The sequence below is a fragment of the Euprymna scolopes genome, chromosome 9 (genome assembly GCF_053919585.1).
Source record: "Euprymna scolopes isolate OS-2025 chromosome 9, ASM5391958v1, whole genome shotgun sequence".
Classification (NCBI taxonomy): Eukaryota; Metazoa; Mollusca; class Cephalopoda; order Sepiida; family Sepiolidae; genus Euprymna; species Euprymna scolopes.
Genome location: NC_136490.1, coordinates 138,244,681 through 138,265,108, shown reverse-complemented (window position 1 = coordinate 138,265,108; position 20,428 = coordinate 138,244,681). Strand labels below are relative to the sequence as shown.

Genomic DNA, 20,428 nt, shown 5'->3' with positions numbered 1-20,428 from the left:
AGGGAGATGAGTAGAAAGATGTTTGTTCGCATTACACTTGAACTTCTGCAGTTGGGAAAGCAGAATCCCGGAAGGGAGTTCCAAAAACCCGCAGTTCTGGGGAAGAAACTATTGGAGTAAAAGGCTTTCTTAAACCTAGGGATTTCTACTGTAAAGAGGTGGGATTTAGCTGCTTGTCGGGTTTGTCGGGGGTAGTTACGTCGGGGAGGTACAAGTGTTTACAGTTCGTCAGAGCATTCACCATTAAAGTATTTGTAGAAAAGGCAGAGGGATGCAACATCTCGTCGATGGGACAGAGGCTGAAGCCTAGATGACAGTTCAGGACCTATCAGGTTGGCGACTCTCTTTTGAACCCTGTCCAGGAGCGAGAGACAAGCAGCAGATGCACCAGCCCAGATGTGACAACAGTACTCCATACATGGGCGAATGGTGGCCTTATAGAGGTACAGGATACTGTCAGGCGTAAGTAGTTTTCTAGCACAGGAGAGGGAGCCAACTTCCCTTGCAGCAGCCTTGGCAATGCTCTCAATGTATCTATTCCAGTTCATATTCCCTGTAAATGTAAGGCCGAGGAGTTTAAAAGAAGTACTTTCAGGCAATGTGTTCTTGGCCATTGCTATTGGTGTTAGAGAAGGTTTCTTGTAGTTATTGAAGGAAACAAGCTTTGTCTTAGCAGCATTGAATGTGACCAACCATTTTTGTCTCCATTCCACTACAGATTGGAGCTCATCCTCTAGTGTTTCTGCCATTTCCTTGGATATGTGTTCATTTGTTTTCCTCTCATATCTGTTATAGAGAGTGGTGTTATCGGCAAATATACCCATCTCCGAAGCAATTTTATCAGGAAGGTCATTTATGAATATCAGGAGTAATAGAGGTCCCAGGATAGACCCCTGAGGTACTCCCGCATTTATATCATATTGTTTAGATGTACGACCGTCGAGGACAACTTTGATTTTTCTATTACTTAAGAATGATTTAATTATATTATGAATTCTTCCAGTAATTCCATATGATCTAATTTTCCTTAGAAGACCATCGTGCCATACCCTGTCAAAAGCCTTAGATATATCAAGGGCCACCGCTCTACCCTCCCCTGTTTTGTCCAATGAACGGTATATACGTTCAGAAACTACAGTTAAGATATCTGCTGTTGAACGGGCTTGCCTGAATCCATATTGTTTGTCAGTCAGGAGTTTAGCAGCTGTTAGATGCTGGACTAGGGCTTGATTAACTAAGCACTCAAATATTTTGGCGAAAAGCGGGAGGAGGCTAATGGGGCGATAATTTAGTGGGTCAGTTCTTTCACCAGAATTCTTGAAGACTGGTACCACAGAGGCGGCTTTCCAGCAGTCGGGAAAGCAAGATTCGTTAAGGCATTTATTGTAAAGTTTGGAGAGAACTGGAGCAACCTCGGCAGAGCATTTTTTTAATAGCACATCCGGGATGAGATCTGGTCCACATGCTTTTGAGGTGTCTAGGTTTTTTATAATAGCATGTACCTGAGAAGGGGTGATTTTACAAATCGTTTTGTGTGACGTCTGTTCGCAGAGGAAAATCAGGGAGTGAGTAGTGTACCGAGTTCAGTGTGGAGTTTGAGCCAAACTGACTGGCAAGCAGATTAGCCTTGTCAGTTGCCGTGCAAGCAACCTCATGATTGTTTGATAGTGGGGGAATAGTTGACTGTCCATTATTTACTACGTTGTTGTAGATTTTCCAAAAATCCCGGGTTCCTAATTTCTGTGCTTGGATGCGTTTTCTGGTGGTTTCAGAGTAATCTGTCTTAGCTGTCTCTATCACTATCTTACAATTATTTCTAGCTTCTATATACTTCTGTTTATTTGAGCTGGACTTATGTCGGTTGAATCTGCGGAACGCATGCTGCCTTTGACAAATGGCAGCTGCACAAGTAGAAGTAAACCATTGGGGAGAGTGGGGCTTGCTATAGAATTTCCGTGCGGGAACATGTGCTTCAATTGCAGTTTTGAACCATTCAGTAGTCTCATTTGCACACTGTTCCGCTGGAATAGTAAAGATATTTTGCCATGGGGCATCTCTCATGAGCTCCCTGATGGGTTCCCAATGAGCATTTTTTTAATACCTCGTTGTTTTGAGTAGTGGGTCTTCAGTTTTAGGGCGATAATTTAGGCTGATTTCTACCATTATCACAGCGTGATCAGCATTCCCGAGTGGGTTGTGGGCATTTGTTGTACAGGGAACCGTTGTCAGAAAGAGATCTAGAAGTGAGGCATGTTGATCTTGCTGGTCTGGGAAACGTGTCGGAAATGTAACCAACTGAGATAGGGAATGGGATATAGAGAAGCTATACGTTGCGCTACCAGCTACGTCTGTGTGATTAGAGAATCCTAACCAGTTACTGTGGTGGGCATTGAAGTCACAAAATACATGTATTTGTGTGCTAGTATCGAGGGAGAGTGCTATATCTATGCTGTCTGAGACTTTGTTTATTAGGGTACAGTCTTGATTTGAGGGAGAGCGGTAGAGAATATACAAGTACCTAATATTGTGTTGCATATTTAGTCTGAAGCACATAAAGGCCTGATCCTCTGATTCTAGTTTTATTTCTCTAGTCAGGGGGAGGGTGTTACGAATATAGACTCCAAGCCCATGCATATGTATGTCCGAGTCCTTACGGTAGAGTGGGAGATAACCAGGCATGTTAAAGTGGTTAGAGGGAATGGAGGAGTGAAGGTTAGTTTCACTTAATGCTAAGATATCCGGGGTGTTTACAAGGAGAAATGACTCAGCATCATCTAAATTAGTCCTAAGCCCGCGGATATTAGTAAATGCAAGCCTCAAGGGAGGAGGCAGGTTGGTTTTCTTTGAGTTTGGTCCTAGTTTAAACGTAACTTTTGCTTGAGCTGTCATTTCATTTTATTATATTTAAATGTTTCAGTTAGGGTGAGTGAGTGAGGGGGTGCTGGACAAGTAGTTGTGCAGAATACCAGACATGCAATACAAGTAGACCATCAGCTGTCCTCACCCACAGGATTGTGGCCTCAGGAAAGCCCACCGGGGATGAGTGCAGGGTCCCTTTCCATGCGCGACATGGCACTACAAACATCCCGATATTTTACAACTGTTGATGGAGCAGCCGCTCTAAGCGCTACCAAAGAGTTAGGGTTCATGTACTATCAGTCGGAAACAGCAGCCAGGAACTGTCAATCCGGTACCCTCAATCCATTAGGCAAAGCCAGATCAGTCCAACTGCACCGACATATATGGCACTGAAGCACCCCACTGTGTCCAGTTTAGGAGGATGGGATGTGGCGAGAGCAGGGAAAAGCGGCGTTCATTGCCCTAGTCAGGAAACAAGGTCAACCACTGGGTGATTCAGACGTCCCTGTGATAGTACCTCTACGCCTGGCCAATATGCAAAGAAGGAGTATGAAAGCCGGGCGATAGACAGAGCCTATTTCCTCCTTAAGCAGTTTAGGTTTGCCAACCGGTGATTTGTTAGAGTCACCAGCTCTAGGAAGGTTGTCGTCCAGGACTGAAGAGGCCTCCCTCCCCTAGGTTTAGTTTCAGAGTTTTCTTTCTCCTAGACGGATTACCTGGGAAAACCTATGGGTCCATCAGCTCCGAGGGGTTCGCCCCGCGCCTGGGTCCTAATCCAGGTATTTCTGCGACCCCGCATGGGAAGTTAATATTTATTGGTTATTTAAGTTAATATCTCCTGAAAAAATCGGGTATTTAGGTTAACTTCTACAGAAAAGTTTCACTCCTCAAACGTGGTTTAAAAAGGACATTACTATGCTTTCCATTTTCATTTTTACTGGGAGAGGGTATAGGTAAAAATTCATGCAGTGGAAGCAGCTAAATTTGCTACAGTATTGGATTGAGACAGACTAGTTAATGTATGGTTAGATATAGTTTTGTAAGTTTAGGAATGTATGGTAAGATATGGTTTAGTAGGTTTAGGAATATATGGTTAGATATGGTTTAGTAGGTTTAGGATTAGGATAAAGTGTTAAAGTATGATTTACTTGTTATTATAAATTCTGATTTGGTGCCCAAACCAAATATTTAGTAAGACTGAAAGATAAGATATGCTCAATATAGATACAAGAGAACATTTGATATGCAGTTCAGTTATACCTGATAGATATAGGTTATTGCATATTCTGTAAGTATAGTTAAATATAGATGGATGGATAAGTAGTATTGTATACGAAGGCATGGAATTTTAGACAATTTGAGTAAGTTGCCTTTAGACTACAACGAAGGAGGATGACTTCGCCTTTCTCTTAATATCCGAAAGTTCGTATTTCAATGAGTACCGGTTTAGTTTGTGTAATAGTTATTGCAATACTATCTCTTAACAAAGAGATATTAATGGTTGCTGTTCATCGTAGATTACTTTAAGTCTATGTATAGGACTATGGCTAGTAAGTATTTACTTAGAAGCTTGGTTATGGGTTAGGAGTTATAATCAGGAGCATGCCTAGGAAACTTTTAGGCGTTAATGGGTATCGATTTACGAGCCTGTTAGTAAGGGCGGAGAGCAAGGACCCCTCTAAGTTACGTGAAACGGATTAGGTTTAGTGGCAACTTGGGAAATAGAGCAGTTTGATTTGTTAGTGATCAGGAGAAAGAGAATGTAAGTAAAAATAAAAAAGGTGTGTCATGCAAAACAGACAAGGCAATCATCTTGGCGGTAAAGTATCTATAGGATGTATTTAGTATACAGGCAGCGGTATTTTGCAGTTTTGAGAGGAATTTTAGGTACAATAGTTTCATGGTTTATTGTACAAGTCAGTAGTCTAGGTCAGGGACGAAGCACTTCTAATATTGCAACTGGGTTTATCTAATTTTAAAAGTAGTTGAATAGAGTATTATGAGGTGTTCTACTTAGCTTAGGGATAGAAAGAAAATTTAAGGTAATATTCAGAGTTATATAAGGAATTTCATGAAGATTAGATATATGATCACTGGATGTTGAACTGCTCAGGAGAATTCTTGTATCTATTCAGAAGGATGTCTTGGTGATATAAGATTTGAGAAATTAAGAGCCTGGGGATACAGAAAGTTGTGAGTTGATGAGGATTCAGTATAGGCGATTATATATAGGTAGCAAATGTGGTTTAGTTTAGTACGCACGTATTGTACATATTAAGTATACTGCTTCAGTTCTATCCTCTATCGTAAAGGAAAATCCGTTTGTATTTCGGTTGGCAATTTTGTCAAGAGAGGAAATTTAAAACAGCTTATCTAATTTTTGATGATATCAGTTTATAGACAATTGTACAGACTGATAAATTGTTGTGTAAGACATAGGTTCGGAACAGGTGTCCGGAAAGGAAATGGCAGTGTACAAGGATATCTTATTAACGTTATTTTTTTTTTCTTATTAAAAAAAAAATTTGCCTTTCAATGGCTGATTATATTAAGTATCGTACTTAAATAAAGTTTTCATGTCCTCTAAATAAATTAGCATAATTTCTTCGTTTTTTTACCGAGTTTGTCTTTACTATAGCATTGACTTATTTAAGTGAGATGGGATTGTAAACTGCGAAATGGTCTATTTAAGTGGAGAAAAATTATCGGTTACAATATGCCTTGAAATGTAAAGAATATTTGCTTTAATTACATGTGAAACAGTTAAGAATTTTACTTAGCTGTCTTTTTTTTCTTGGGCACTCAAGGCTAAAAACACGGTGGCCGCTTACCCTTGGCCCCGCCGGTCGAATGGCATTTGTGGTACCAAGATGCTATCTATTCAGTAGGGAGTGGGTGGGCTGATTTAAGGGAGAGGGTCACTTAGTGAAAAGTTTTCCATTTGGCGGCGCGACAATATTCCTTTGCATGTGTATCGTTTTCAGAGATATTAATGTTAACAATTGAACACGCGTTTCAAACAAATATGATGGAAATAAAATAATAGTATATATAACGTAAAATAATAGCATATATAACGTAAAATAATAGCATATATAGCGTACAAGGTGAAAAGCGGAAAAACTGAAAAGGAAATATGCAGTTGTGAGTACAGCTTTGGGAAAGAATTTAAGTCATATTCACCGTAAGGATTTGTTGAAATAAGTTTAACCGCCTTGGAGGAAGGACATCAATAAATTAACGAATGGTAGAGTTTCAGGTTTTATTCAATAAATCTAATTATTTATATGCTTTTTTAAATATATGCAATAATTGGACATACAATAAGTCTGGATTTATAACACGGTGGAAATGATTTTGAAATAAAGTTTTCATGTCCTCTAAATAAATTAGCATAATTGTTTTGATACAAAGATTCCCTAGTTTTACAAGATCAACCTAAAGAAGGTTATACCAACTGAAACATTGAGCGAATAACATTCAAGATGAAAACAGCCCGAATAATTCTAGTAATACGAATATTAATGAATAGTAATGTGAATTTTAATCCTCATCTAAAAAATTTTGAAACAAAACTTTGACACTAACTTACCGATTACCAATTATTTGCATTTGTCATTGTCGAAATTCAGAAAGGGTCTATTGATTCTGTTATAATTAGTAATACATTATTTTTCATACATTTACTTATATAACCATTGTGGCACAGTCATCCAACCTTCTATAAGTATCCCTGTCCTGTGCAAGCTTCTCCAACCATCTCTGTATGGCCAGTCCTCTTTGCATCTGCCTCCTGGTCACAGCACCAAATGTTGATTGGTTTGACACTCCTTTTCCTTGAGGGTTCCAAAAGAGAGCAGATCTTGTTTGTGGGAAACATTTTTACTGATCTTCAATTCTGAAGACAGCATTAAAAAGAAACCATTAAATTGTATAAAGTTTTAAAATACTATTATTATTTCATATTTTGTTTTTCTTTTTGTAAAGAAAATTTGGAAACAAAAAAAATATGCTATGCTCATCTACTTGTAGTAATAATAATAGTTATTTTGACAAATGCTTCTTGGTTCGCTTCTTTATCCTTGTGAGTTCCAAAAGAGGGCAGATCTGATTTGTGAGACATTGCTATCAATTTTCGATTATGAAAAGAGCCGTAAAAATTTGCGAAGACTAGAAAAAGAAGCTGATAGTTCTGAAGCTATTAACCTATTTAAAAACTTAGATCATAAAAACCAACAGTAGTAACACCCATTGACAATAAAACGCTTTTTGATAATTACAAATTTCAAACAATTCTACTAGTTCTAGAGCCATGGTTCATCACCCTTATCCTGTCACTTAACTTTAAGTATAGGCTGTGAAACCAGATACTCCAAGCATCTTGATCAAGCTTCTACAACTGTCCACATGTATGGCCAGTCCTCTTCATATCTGCCTCCTAGTCACAGGACAACATTTTTTTTGATCTGCCACTACATTGCATTGTTGTTGTAACTCCATATTAAATATCTTTGCTAAGGAGATATATTTATGAGTAGGCTGTAGTTCTACTAGTTCTAGAGCCATGGTTGATCATCCTCCTACTGTCACCCAACTTTAGGAACAGGCTATGAAACCAGATACTCCAACCATCTATAAGCCTCTATAACTGCCAACATGTATAGCCAGGTCCTCTTCATATCTGACTCCTGGTCATAGCACCAATTTTTTCTTTAGCTGCTTCTTTTTCTTTGTTGCTTTTCCATCGCAGTGCTAATCACTATCTTGAAATTTGTGGACAAGTCTGAGACTCTCCAGACTTTTTTTTATTTTGAAAAGTGTAAGGCCAACTATGTTACTAATCTGAAGACTTTTACATTTATCTCATGGCTGGTTTTTGAATCGTGATTGAACAGTGTTATTATAATCATTGTAACATCAATCCGGAACATTAACTTGACAGTTTGGGGAAACTTTTTTAAGTCATGTTTCTTTGAACTTTGTTTAAAGCTCCTATACTTATTCCAACTCCAATCAATAAAAGCATAACTTGTTTCATTAAGCATCTTATTAAAAATATCGGAGTTAAGTTCCTGAAAATTGTGGAAATATTACACTACTTAGAATATGTATGGGAAAGCAAGTAACTATGATGAATACGTTTACATATTGTTTGTGTTAGCAAATAAATTTTTTTTTAGAAATTTTGTTTTTAAGCAAAAATTATTTGTTTTGAACTAAATGTTCAATATCCTGTCTTTATTTTTCAGATTAAAAAAGAAGTTTACAATTTTTTATATTAATGTAAAGTTTTATTTTGCTGCTATGTGAATTTGCTCAGAGCACTCCTTTCTGCCTGGACAGAGTGCAAAACTGATTTTGTAATCTAGTGAACAATGTCCTCTTCTCCTCCCTGTTATCTCTTTTTCACAGAAGAAACATTAAAAGTATATCACTGCTCTGTCATTATTTTCATGGTAGATGCTAGACTACGCTTTAATCTATGGTACCCCCCATAAAAAATGATACCATGGGCTACCTCCCAGTTGACTATAACATTGTCGCTTTCAAGTTCAATGTAAACAAGTTCTATTTAGCTACCCTCTTAAATAATTAACTTCTACCCAATTTTCACCATGATCGACCAGACCAGTGTTGTTTTATCTGATACTCATTAACCCTTATCCTTGAGTGGCCGCCAAGCATTGATAAGTGGTGCCTAAAGTAGAAAAGAATTTGGGTTTGTATTACTGTACACATAGACTCGAAAAAGTTGTCAAAAAACAAATACATAACAAACAAATGCTATCGAAGGCAAGACAAGTTACTCTTCCCCCAAACTGGACATAATTTTCGTGCTCTCACTCAACGTAACATGTCTATTCGGCTCAAAAAGCATAGTGTTCACCGATATGGAATGGCGTGACCTTTGTACAAAGTCTGGACTAGCTAACTTAATCATTACCGACCTTGGGTTCGTACTATGTAGCAATAAGTCACCTGGTTTATAGTGTGTATTTGCATGTTCTCAGGCTAAAAATCATACAGAGATAAAAATTAAGATAGAAAGATTATCAATTGAATTTTAATTCTGAAAAGAATAAATAAAATTTGAAACAACGGTTGATGATAAGTGTTTTCTGATATTGAATTTGAAAATGATCATGTACTAGCTCTCGCGGAGAAAAATTGTGACAGTGTCCCGCAGATATGATGTAATTATATAGACAGTTAATTCATAGAAATTTTGCGCGATATCAGATACGAGGAGTAAATAAAGTTGTTGAAAGAAGAGACAGTACTTACTGTGAAAGCTTTACAAAAAAGAACAAGGGACTCAAGCTTATTTGAGGTTAATCCAAAGTAAAATAACTCGAATGTATTTTATTTGTAAATATCATATTATAATGGAATGTTCTTTAAAATTATGTATTTTATTATTATATGACCAAAATAGGAAGCGAAATTGTGAAATTTTATTCTTATTAACGGTTTAAACTGAGACTTTGTTTAGTCCAGAGAGAAAAATGTCCGTACTTTAACATTATTCCTAGCTGGCCTAAGTATTTTCAGAAGAATATTGAAGCGACCTATATTATATATGTACAAACGATTAATGAAATAAATAAATTAATTAACGACTTGTCAGATTCATTGCTATTTGCGTCTTACTTTGAATTACTAATTTGATATAGTAGATTAATCGATTTTATTTACTGAAACAAAGAAAAAGAAAAAATGAATTTTTAGATTTTTTTTTATTTTGAATATTATTAAGGAGGATTAGGTTTAATTATCGTGTAAAATCAAATGTAAAGACTGTAATATCGAACGAAACTCGCATTAGACGGTTATCAGTGCATTAATACAACTATCGAACATGATCACATCTGTGTGTGTCTTTCTTATTGTCAGTTTTTGTCATTTCACTTCGAACCATAAAGGATTATCAATCGCGGAAGAAGTATAAAATACAATTACACGTAATGTTCTTTCTCCTCCTTACAACCTCTTTCTCACAGAAGAGACGTTGCAAATCTATTTCTGTTGTATTTTCTGATTTTCATAGCAGGTTGTTGACTGAACATCAGTCTCAACTCGCCCAATGCAAAACATTCGCAACACTCGTCTAGCTACGATCACTGTCAAAATTTTCTTCTACCCTCTATTTCTGCATAAAACAACACAAATTCAATGAACAAAGTTTCTGTCCTAGCTTTACTCACCTGTGAAACTCTGTACCGCAGAGCTGCTTTCCAGCTAACTGCAACATGTTCGTTTTCATATCTTCTGTAAGTAGGTTCTTGTTGAGTTGTCCTCTTAAATAGCCAAAATTTACCCATTATTATCAATTATTCTGTTATGAATTTAGGTAATAAACAATTAAAGAAACATAAAACACAAACGATTCTTGATCTTCAGGACAAGATCACAGTGTAGTAGTATCTGTGCTGATGCTACAATTCAACTTTTCTGTCCTCGGTTGGGGGAGGAGAAATCCTTCATGACTAGGACAATTTTTATTTTTGTTCCTATCCAGAGTGCCCCTTATTGGGGAGCTGGATAATCCCGACAAGATTATATGTTGAAATATTTAAACTATTATTGCTTTTAATACAGAAACAATATTTAAATTTTGGTTTTCTGTTATTCTATGTTAATTTCTCCTTTGTTTTTCATAAAAATATGGAGAGTATTTTCATCAGTTACATGGTTAGGAATCCTATACTCCGCTATAATCTTCATTTCCATATCAGTGCAGAATACAGGACAATGGAAATGAAGTTCTCGTAACTACTAAAAGACAATCATACCAAATTGTGAACATTGATTAAAAACTAAGAAATTATAGTAAACATCTACGATATTAAATCAGGGTGGTGGTCAATTTTGGAGGGATTATTATTATTATTATTATTATTATTATTATTATTATTATTATCATTATCATTATTATTATTATTATTATCATTATTATTATTATTATTATTATTATTATTATTATTATTATTATTATTTCACTCACTAGGAGTTATCGCACAGGCTATCATCAGTGATCGTTCACTGACAGTAACCTGTGGTATTCGCTGATGACCGAGTGACAGCAAGTCTCCCCAGCTTTCCAATGTTCTCAACCTCTGAACCACTCGTGCAGATGATTGCACGCAGCAGCCGTTTGCCATTGATTTCTCGTTAGCATCGACCATTGGTGTTTCCCTCAAGGTACCAGATTTGAACTACATACTTCCAGTAGAGGTCTGATTAGTACTCTCCCACCTCGGATTATCCATCCTCCCTGACCCTTCGCAACTAGTTAGTGTGGTGTCAGTCAATGTCATCTACAGCTTTTTTTTTTGACACTTCACAGGGAACGTGAACCCTGCATAAACGGGTTTAAATTTAATGGCTCCTCTTTGAAGTTTTCTTTCACTTTCTTCGTATATATCTTAAGCACTTTTTTTTATAATCGAGCATGTATTTTATTTTTTTATTTTTTATTTCTTTAATTAAATTTTATTCATACTTTTATTTCGTGCTTGTTTTTATTTTATTTTCATTTTCATTTTAATTCATTTTTTATTATATTATATATTCTACACTAATATTTTCATTTTAATTTTAATTTATTTTTATTATATTATATATTCTACACTAATATTTTCATTTTTATTTTAATTTATTTTTATTATATTATTTTTTCTACACTAATATTTTCATTTTAATTGTAATTTATTTTTATTATATTATATATTCTACACTATTATTTCCATTTTAATTTTAATTTATTTTATTATATTATATTTTCTACACTAATATTTTTATTTTAATTTTAATTTATTTTATTATATTATATTTTCTACACTAATATTTTCATTTTAATTTTAATTTATTTTTATTATATTATATATTCTACACTAATATTTTCATTTTGATTTTTATTTATTTTTATTATATTATATTTTCTATACTAATATTTTTATTTTAATTTTAATTTATTTTTATTATATTATATTTTCTACACTAATATTTTCATTTTAATTTTTATTTATTTTTATTATATTATATATTCTACACTGATATTTTCATTTTAATTTTAATTTATTTTTATTATATTATATATTCTACACTAATATTTTCATTTTAATTTTAATTTATTTTATTATATTATATTTTCTACACTAATATTTTTATTTTTATTTTAATTAATTTTTATTATATTATATATTCTACACTAATATTTTCATTTTAATTTTAATTTATTTTATTATATTATATTTTCTACACTAATATTTTTATTTTTATTTTAATTAATTTTTATTATATTATATATTCTACACTAATATTTTCATTTTAATTTTTATTTATTTTTATTATATTATATTTTCTATACTAATATTTTTATTTTAATTTTAATTTATTTTTATTATATTATATTTTCTACACTAATATTTTCATTTTAATTTTTATTTATTTTTATTATATTATATATTCTACACTGATATTTTCATTTTAATTTTAATTTATTTTTATTATATTATATTTTCTACACTAATATTTTCATTTTAATTTTAATTTATTTTTATTATATTATATTTTCTACACTGATATTTTCATTTTAATTTTTATTTATTTTTATTATATTATATTTTCTACACTAATATTTTCATTTTAATTTTAATTTATTTTTATTATATTATATATTCTACACTAATATTTTCATTTTAATTTTAATTTATTTTATTATATTATATTTTCTACACTAATATTTTTATTTTTATTTTAATTAATTTTTATTATATTATATATTCTACACTAATATTGTAATTGTAATTTTTATTTATTTTTATTATATTATATTTTCTACACTAATATTTTCATTTTAATTTTAATTTATTTTATTATATTATATATTCTACACTAATATTGTAATTTTAATTTTTATTTATTTTTATTATATTATATATTCTACACTAATATTTTCATTTTAATTTTAATTTATTTTTATTATATCATATTTTCTACACTAATATTTTCATTTTAATTTTAATTTATTTTTATTATATTATATTTTCTACACTGATATTTTCATTTTAATTTTTATTTATTTTTATTATATTATATTTTCTACACTAATATTTTTATTTTAATTTTTATTTATTTTTATTATATTATATTTTCTACACTAATATTTTTATTATTATTTTTATTTATTTTTATCATATTATATTTTCTACACAAATATTTTTATTTTTATTTATTTTTATTATATTATATATTCTACACTAATATTTTCATTTTAATTTTAATTTATTTTATTATATTATATTTTCTACACTAATATTTTTATTTTTATTTTAATTAATTTTTATTATATTATATTTTCTTCATTAATATTTTAATTTTAATTTATTTTTATTATATTATATATTCTACAGTAATATTTTCATTTTAATTTTTATTTATTTTTATTATATTATATTTTCTATGCTAATATTGTTGTTTTTATTTTAATTTATTTTTATTATATTATATTTTCTACGCTAATATTGTTGTTTTTATTTTAATTTATTTTTATTATATTATATTTTCTACACTAATATTTTAATTTTAATTTATTTTTATTATATTATATATTCTACAGTAATATTTTCATTTTAATTTTAATTTATTTTCATTATATTATATATTCTACACTAATTTTGTAATTTTAATTTTAATTTGTTTTTATTATATTATATTTTGTACACTAATATTTTTATTTTAATTTAAATTTATTTTTATTATGTTATATTTTCTACACTAATATTTTTATTTTTATTTAAATTTTTTTATTATATTATATTTTCTACACTAATATTTTTATTTTTTATTACATTTATTTTTTATACATCCTTTTTTGCCTCAAATATCACCTTAAAAGGTTTTTGGTATTAAATAAATCAATTAAAACCTTTTGCGTCTGTGCTTTTTAGGGAGCCACCATTAAATTAAAACCCGTTTACGCAGGGTCTACATTCCCTGTGAAATACTTTTTTTTGTTATTATTGTTTTTATAATAATAATAATAATAATAATAATAATAATAATAATAATAATAGTAATAATAATAATAGCGCGTGTGCAGTGTACGCACCGTGATATATTTTAGATAGGATTTTCAATTAAATTAAATTTTTATGGTATCTTTTTTTTTCATTAAATTGTTAGGTGAAAGTGCAGAATAGTTAGAAAGCCCCCTTCTGTTAAGAATGACTTTCTAAATAACGTTATTATTTCAGCACGGTGCGTACAACATTTATTTATAAGATAAAACACATGAAAATATGTTAATTCAAATTTAATGTACTCTTTATTTTTAGTCCATATTAAAACTTTAATTAAAACTGATTAGTTATAGATTTTTAAGATGATTTCGTGTTCGTATTGTCTCTGGAGAGATTAGATAATTTTTTATTTCACTTCCCATTTCAGTCATGTAAATTATTTACAGATAAAATGCTATAAAACAAAAATATATATATTTAAAAGAAATAAATTATGACCGGTGCTAAAATATTGAATTCATCGATCGTTTTAGTATAAAAAAACAAAAAAACTAAAAAAAAAATAGAACAACAAAAATAAAACAAGAAAACTCTCGTGAAAAATGCTTCTAACTTTAAAATATTTGGAAATACTCAACGAAAAGACATATTTATTATTAAAACAAACGGACTGAAAAATATTCTCATATAAAAATTGTTTGCTTTACAGTTTAAAAAGATAAAGATAATGGAATAGTCAACTTCCTTCGATAGAAATAAAAGTTTCCTCGATAGAAATAAAAGTTCGAGTCACTTACCGTTATATTTTGTTAGATTAAAATTATCCCAATGATAAAATTATGATAGTTGTTATAATAATATAAATGGAGAATTCTTTTCTCTTTGGTAAAATAAAAAAAACATATAATTACAACAGCCACAATATAAGGCAAGGAAAAATATTTTTTATGACCACGTGGTTGAACACCGGAAACTTTAAGCACCTTCATGCCTTTACCTACATGTAGATCAGGTAATGACGTCACGCTGTCATGTTCACTAGTCTCCGTTCTAGTACTCTATCTATGTGATCAAAGTTGCTTTCCATCGTATCTGACAACATTAAAATGTCATCCAAATACAGTAATTCATAATCTTGTTGTTCCTGTAGAACGACGGACGTTAATTTCTGGAAGACTACGGGGGCGTTCATGAGTCCAATAGCTGCACAGTTTGATGTCAGTGTGCGAACTGTACACACAATTATTCACGAAGAACGGAAGATTTGCGCGAATGCACGAATCCACAGCTCCATACTTGTAACAGAATATTTAAACAAGATGGACAGGTCCTCATCCTACCTATAGTCTATGCCGTGCTCCCAGTAACTTTTTCTTATTCCCTAAGCTCAAGGAAAATCTTCGAGGCTATCGTTATGAGACAATTGAGGATATATAAGAGGTTGTGACGTGGGTCATTTATACGTTCACACAAGAGGACTTTCATGTGGGTTCCAAAAGTTGTTGGAACGGTACAACAAGTGCATTGCGGCCGGGGGGATTACTTTGAAGGGCATAGAGTTTCATTTGTGTACTATCAATAAAAGTGCCCATACGAATAAAGTCTGGCCACTTATTGAAAGCACTTCGTACACTTTCATCAACTTATACATGCATTAAGATGAATAACTGCTTTTATGTGGTTAGTGTGTATCTATATCTCTTGAATCTTCACGCCTGAAAGCGCCATCAACCCTGGTGATGTCATGGGCATTTTTCAAAAGTAAAATATTATAATGCTGTTCTGTCTAGAATGGGGGGGGGAGAAGAGAGAAGAGGGAATTCAAATGAGAATTTGATCTTGAATGTAACATCTTTTTAGCAATTTGCTGTGGAGGGTAGCAAAATCGGGAAGGTGTTTGACTTGGGAAAGTGTTATTTAAGAATACTCAGATACATAGAACCATTTTACAAGTTATGATTCTCAATTTTGGAGATGAAGACTGATTTTTCCTATTACTTGGATTCTTTGAACTACTGAATGTTATTTTCACAACGTTTCGGTCGATATAACTTCCAACCTTGTTCATGTGTATTTTGCTGAACTCGAGAATCTTTATCTCAAACTCGGGAATCTGCACGAAATTTCGAACGACCGTGGCGTAGTGGATAAAGTACTTAGTAAATTTAATTGTATGATACACTATTCTGTAAAGTTAAAAGTTCAATCCTAAGTGCGATCGAGACTTAAAATACAATTGCGAATTACTTAGGGCGATGTTGTTTTCTTACCTCTCCCGCTACTTCTTTCTCAAATAAGAAGTGTTCAGAGTATATCTGCTCTATTATTATTTTCATGGCAGATGCTCGACTGAGCTCCAATCAATCCCCCCTACAAAAGATTTACGGCAAACACTAACTAACCACAACTACTGTCCGCAATGTCATTTACTCTCAAGTTTTGCCTAAAATTATACGTAAATTCTATGAAGCAAATCTTCTTTTCCATAACTGTTTGTCCGTAGAACACAATACTGTGAGACTGCTTCTCAGCTGATTATAACAGGGTCGTTTTCAAGTCTAATGCAAGGAAGTTCTTGAGCAATTTTGTTTATCATTTTCTATCCGATTTTTACCGTCACCGATCATCTCGGTGTTGTCTCCCATGTCAATCATTTACCTGTATTGTTAAGCAGTCTCCGGGATCTCTCTAAGCCGTAATTCTCTCGTAAAAAAGTTGTAATGACTTTTAAAATTTAATCAAATTTTAATCGTTTTAATACTGTATTAAATTGTTTTATTCTACGTTCATATCTAAACTTTATTCATCTATTTTGTTTTCATTGCGTTAGTTGATTGTTTTCAGTGTTTAATAATCTGCCATTTTGTTTCACTATAATGTAACAGTATTTTTTAAATATTCAACTTGTTTGTAGTTGCTGTTATGATATTGTTAGTCACGAAAAGAAACACTTTAAAATGATGGAAGAGTTAACTGAAATAGACGTATATTTGAAGTACCTTCAGCTTAAAGCTGTTTTTTATTGTTCTTTTATGGGACAAACACTTAATTAAATTAAATGCTGTAAATAATTTTAGTAAGGTAAATAAAAGTAAAGTAATTGATCATTGTCGATGGTGACCCGAAAGCTTACATTTTAACAGCTACTACAGTGAATGGTTAGGAAGGGCGACACTTTTTTTTATTAAGGTTACCCAACTAATTCTTTGTCTTGACCTAATCATGCTAGCTATTTAGCAAGGTATAATACTTTTTTAGTCTTTGGTAGGATTCAACCGAGGATTGAACCAGGGTGTCTCATTGTAGCAAACACTCGAACAACTACGTTACATCAGTAGTAAAATTAAAGGTCCAGACTGGGTAACAATAAGGTTGATATATTTTTAACCAGAAAAACACAAGAAAAACTAATACATAGTTCAAGTTTATTACGACTTGGTATGTCAGTAGTTTTATTCTTTTGTTTGTAAGACGAGTCCAATTTTCGCAGGGGAATGGTCTTTCTCATGAACTCAAGCTTGCAACTAGAGTTACCAAATCATAAGATACAAAGGTAAGACTTACATGTCAATAATTTTTGTGACACATTAACCCCTTGTGACATACGCACGAAACCATTAAAGAAGCCTTATATTGTTATAGGCATTTGTACCTTTCTTACTGGTCGTCTGTGCTGCTCGTGCTCCAGCCGTGATCGCCCTATACCATGAAAATGCATGCAATTGAAATTTAATGAAATATTTTTATGCTTTTTCAAAAAACGAAAATCGACACAAATTTGTCTAAACTACAATTATACATAAATATATTTGTGTACTTGTATATGTGTGTATAGATAGATAAACAAACAGATAGACTAATAGATAAAAAGATGAATTTGTTATTCCAAAACATTTAAACAGATACAATAATTGTGTTAGCAATTAAAATATTTGTACGATTTTAAACACAGCATGAAACAAGTTTTAATTTATTTTTATTATATTTTCTACACTAATATTTTCATTTTAATTTTAAGGCGAACGTGAACAGTCTCTAAGACTTTTAAATGATATACGGAGTGAGCTCGACTCAATACGGAGAAAGAATCGATGTTCAAGTTCGTTGCACAATCCCGGTATTTAATAGAGTGGTCTGTTATAGCGTATCCATATGTGTTGTTTACAGCGTCGGTAGGTAGGAATGTTTCATTCCTGATTTTGCTCTGCATATGTTGTTGTATGCGACTTTCCAATTTTAAAGACGTTCGACCTACGTAATCGGCACCGCAACCACATTCAAATGAATAAATGATATTACTAATATGATGGGGGGGGGAGAACATCTTTTTTATTGGAAGCCATTAATGGTTTTGTATTATACACAACGCGAACATTTGAAGCAAAATAACATCCTTCAACAGTTGAACTAATTTGTTTGGTGAATTTTTCACTTACTTCCCCCAACCACGGCAATCGAATATAAACCGGACATTTACCCACCATATTGGGTTTGTTCGTCAAAAATCTGCTCTTTTCCTTTTAATGGTGGTTTCAATTACATCTAAAGGATACCCATTATTGGACAAAGCCTCTGTAATTGTATTTAATTCCTCATCCAATTTTTCTGGCGAGCAGATCATTAGGGCACGATGTGTTAATGTCCAGATTGAATTATATTTGCGCTAGTTAGGGCAGAATGAATCCCAGCGTGTATACAGCTCAGTGAATGTTGGTTTGCGATAAATCGATGTGAGCTAACTAGATGGAGTTTTCGTTACCAAAACATCGAGAAACGTCAGGGTGAAATTATTTTCGCTTTCATACGTATACTTTAACGCCGGATGCATACTGTTTATCAAATAGGCAAAACGTGTCATCTACATACCTAAAATAGACCAATGGTTTTATGGGTCCGGACATTAATTTTTCCTCATGGAATCCTACAAAAATGTTGGCCAATGTAGGTCCCAACACGGGACCAATCGACACGCCTTCAATTTGCCTGTACATTACATCATTAAAGCTAAATTCCACGGATGTAACGGCAAATTTAATTAGTTCAACAAATACGTGTTCAGGAACGGAAGGTGTTGGACTTTGGCTTCGATATAAAAAGTCAGCACAAATATCTATCGTTTCTAAAACTGGGACGCAAGTAAATAAATTGCTGATATCATACAAACACAGATATTAATATCTGCAGTATCAAATAAGCCTTATAAACGGTGTAATTTACTTTAGGCATAAAAACCAAAGAGGAGAGATATAACATATGAGAAATATTTGGAATCAAGTCTCCATTTGCTGTTATTTAAGATCATTTGAAACCATAGCAGCAATATTTTGTCTCCCTTCAATGAATTCCAAAGGTTTTGGGAAAATATCAGATATTTTGTAATTTATATACAAAACTAGGAAAACAAATCACTATGATTGAAGTATTGGTAAAGGTGCAGTATCTTTCCAATTTTTTAAAATTACCAATATTATAGTTTTTCAAGGGTGCTGAAAATGAAAATAACAGTAAAAATCCCAGGAAACGAGTAGTTTCCAAAATATGAAAAAATTATAAAGTGGGGAATCACTTTTCTATATTAATTTAACGTAAAATGAACATCCACTATATAGCTAACCATAAAGTGGGTGCTCATTTTACGTTAAATTGATATAGAAAAGAGATCCCCACTTTGTGAAACAGTAATGTGCGACGTTAAGAGCAAATGTCACATAGCGCATTACAAGATTCAGGTCATTAGCCTTTCAACGAGCCTTCATTTGCTAAATTCTGACCAGTAGTTGCCAATATTTCGAACTTATAAAATTTCCCAAAATAGTGGTATATCTATATATGGATATATCTATACTCATCGCCAAATTGAATATTGAAATGTTCATATCTTTGGTTCTATGGGCCGAAACTACATTACAATTTGCAGGCTTTTAGAAGATTATGATACTATTCTATGGTTAAAATCTATGACGATAGGTTAAAAAGAACCTATATTTTCAAACCAATAAAGGATACCCAAATTGAATACATTTATATATTATGTTATTGCAAAATTTATGTCGTTTTTAGACGTTCAACTTCATGTCAATAAACTACATTATTCTTGCACCAACCTAATATATAGTGTCCTGGCAAGCCAGCTTTAGTTTTGCTGCTTTAGGATGAATTTTGCTTCGGATTTTCTTGCTTACTTATCTCCCCTGCGGCCTTGCCAGGCCATTAATATATATGTGTGTGTGTGTGTGTGTGTGTGTGTGTGTGTGTGTGTGTGTGTGTGTGTGTGTGTGTGTGTGTAATGGAAATTTTCGGAAATATAAGTGTAAGAATCAGATACTGAAGTAAAGATGCGATGTAAATGTTGTTATGCAAAATCGAAACAAAAGAGTAACTAATGGGATTAATATTCTGATTAAATAGAATGCAGCGACCATGTTGAATGGAACAAAGAATCATTCTCAAGTGTTCGGTAAATATAAAACATGAAGTTTACGTCTGATTAGCCAAACAAAACTCTGCTGGAAATAGAATTCAAACGAAAAAGGAGCGGTCATTAG

The 20,428-nt window shown here is 32.2% G+C and overlaps 1 protein-coding gene across 11 annotated transcripts in view; it reads left to right on the top strand.

The window, feature by feature from the left end:
• LOC145284872 (chymotrypsin-like protease CTRL-1) overlaps nucleotides 1-20,428 on the top strand; it is a 157,223-nt gene that overhangs the window by 39,052 nt on the left and 97,743 nt on the right. The window contains exon 1 of one of the 11 annotated variants that reach the window (XM_080133885.1): nucleotides 9,599-9,821. The exons of the other annotated variants lie outside the window; for them this stretch is intronic. The gene's annotated coding sequence lies outside the window, so the exon portion shown is untranslated. Of the gene's footprint in view, nucleotides 1-9,598; nucleotides 9,822-20,428 lie in introns of those variants that run through there. 11 annotated transcript variants of the gene reach the window in all.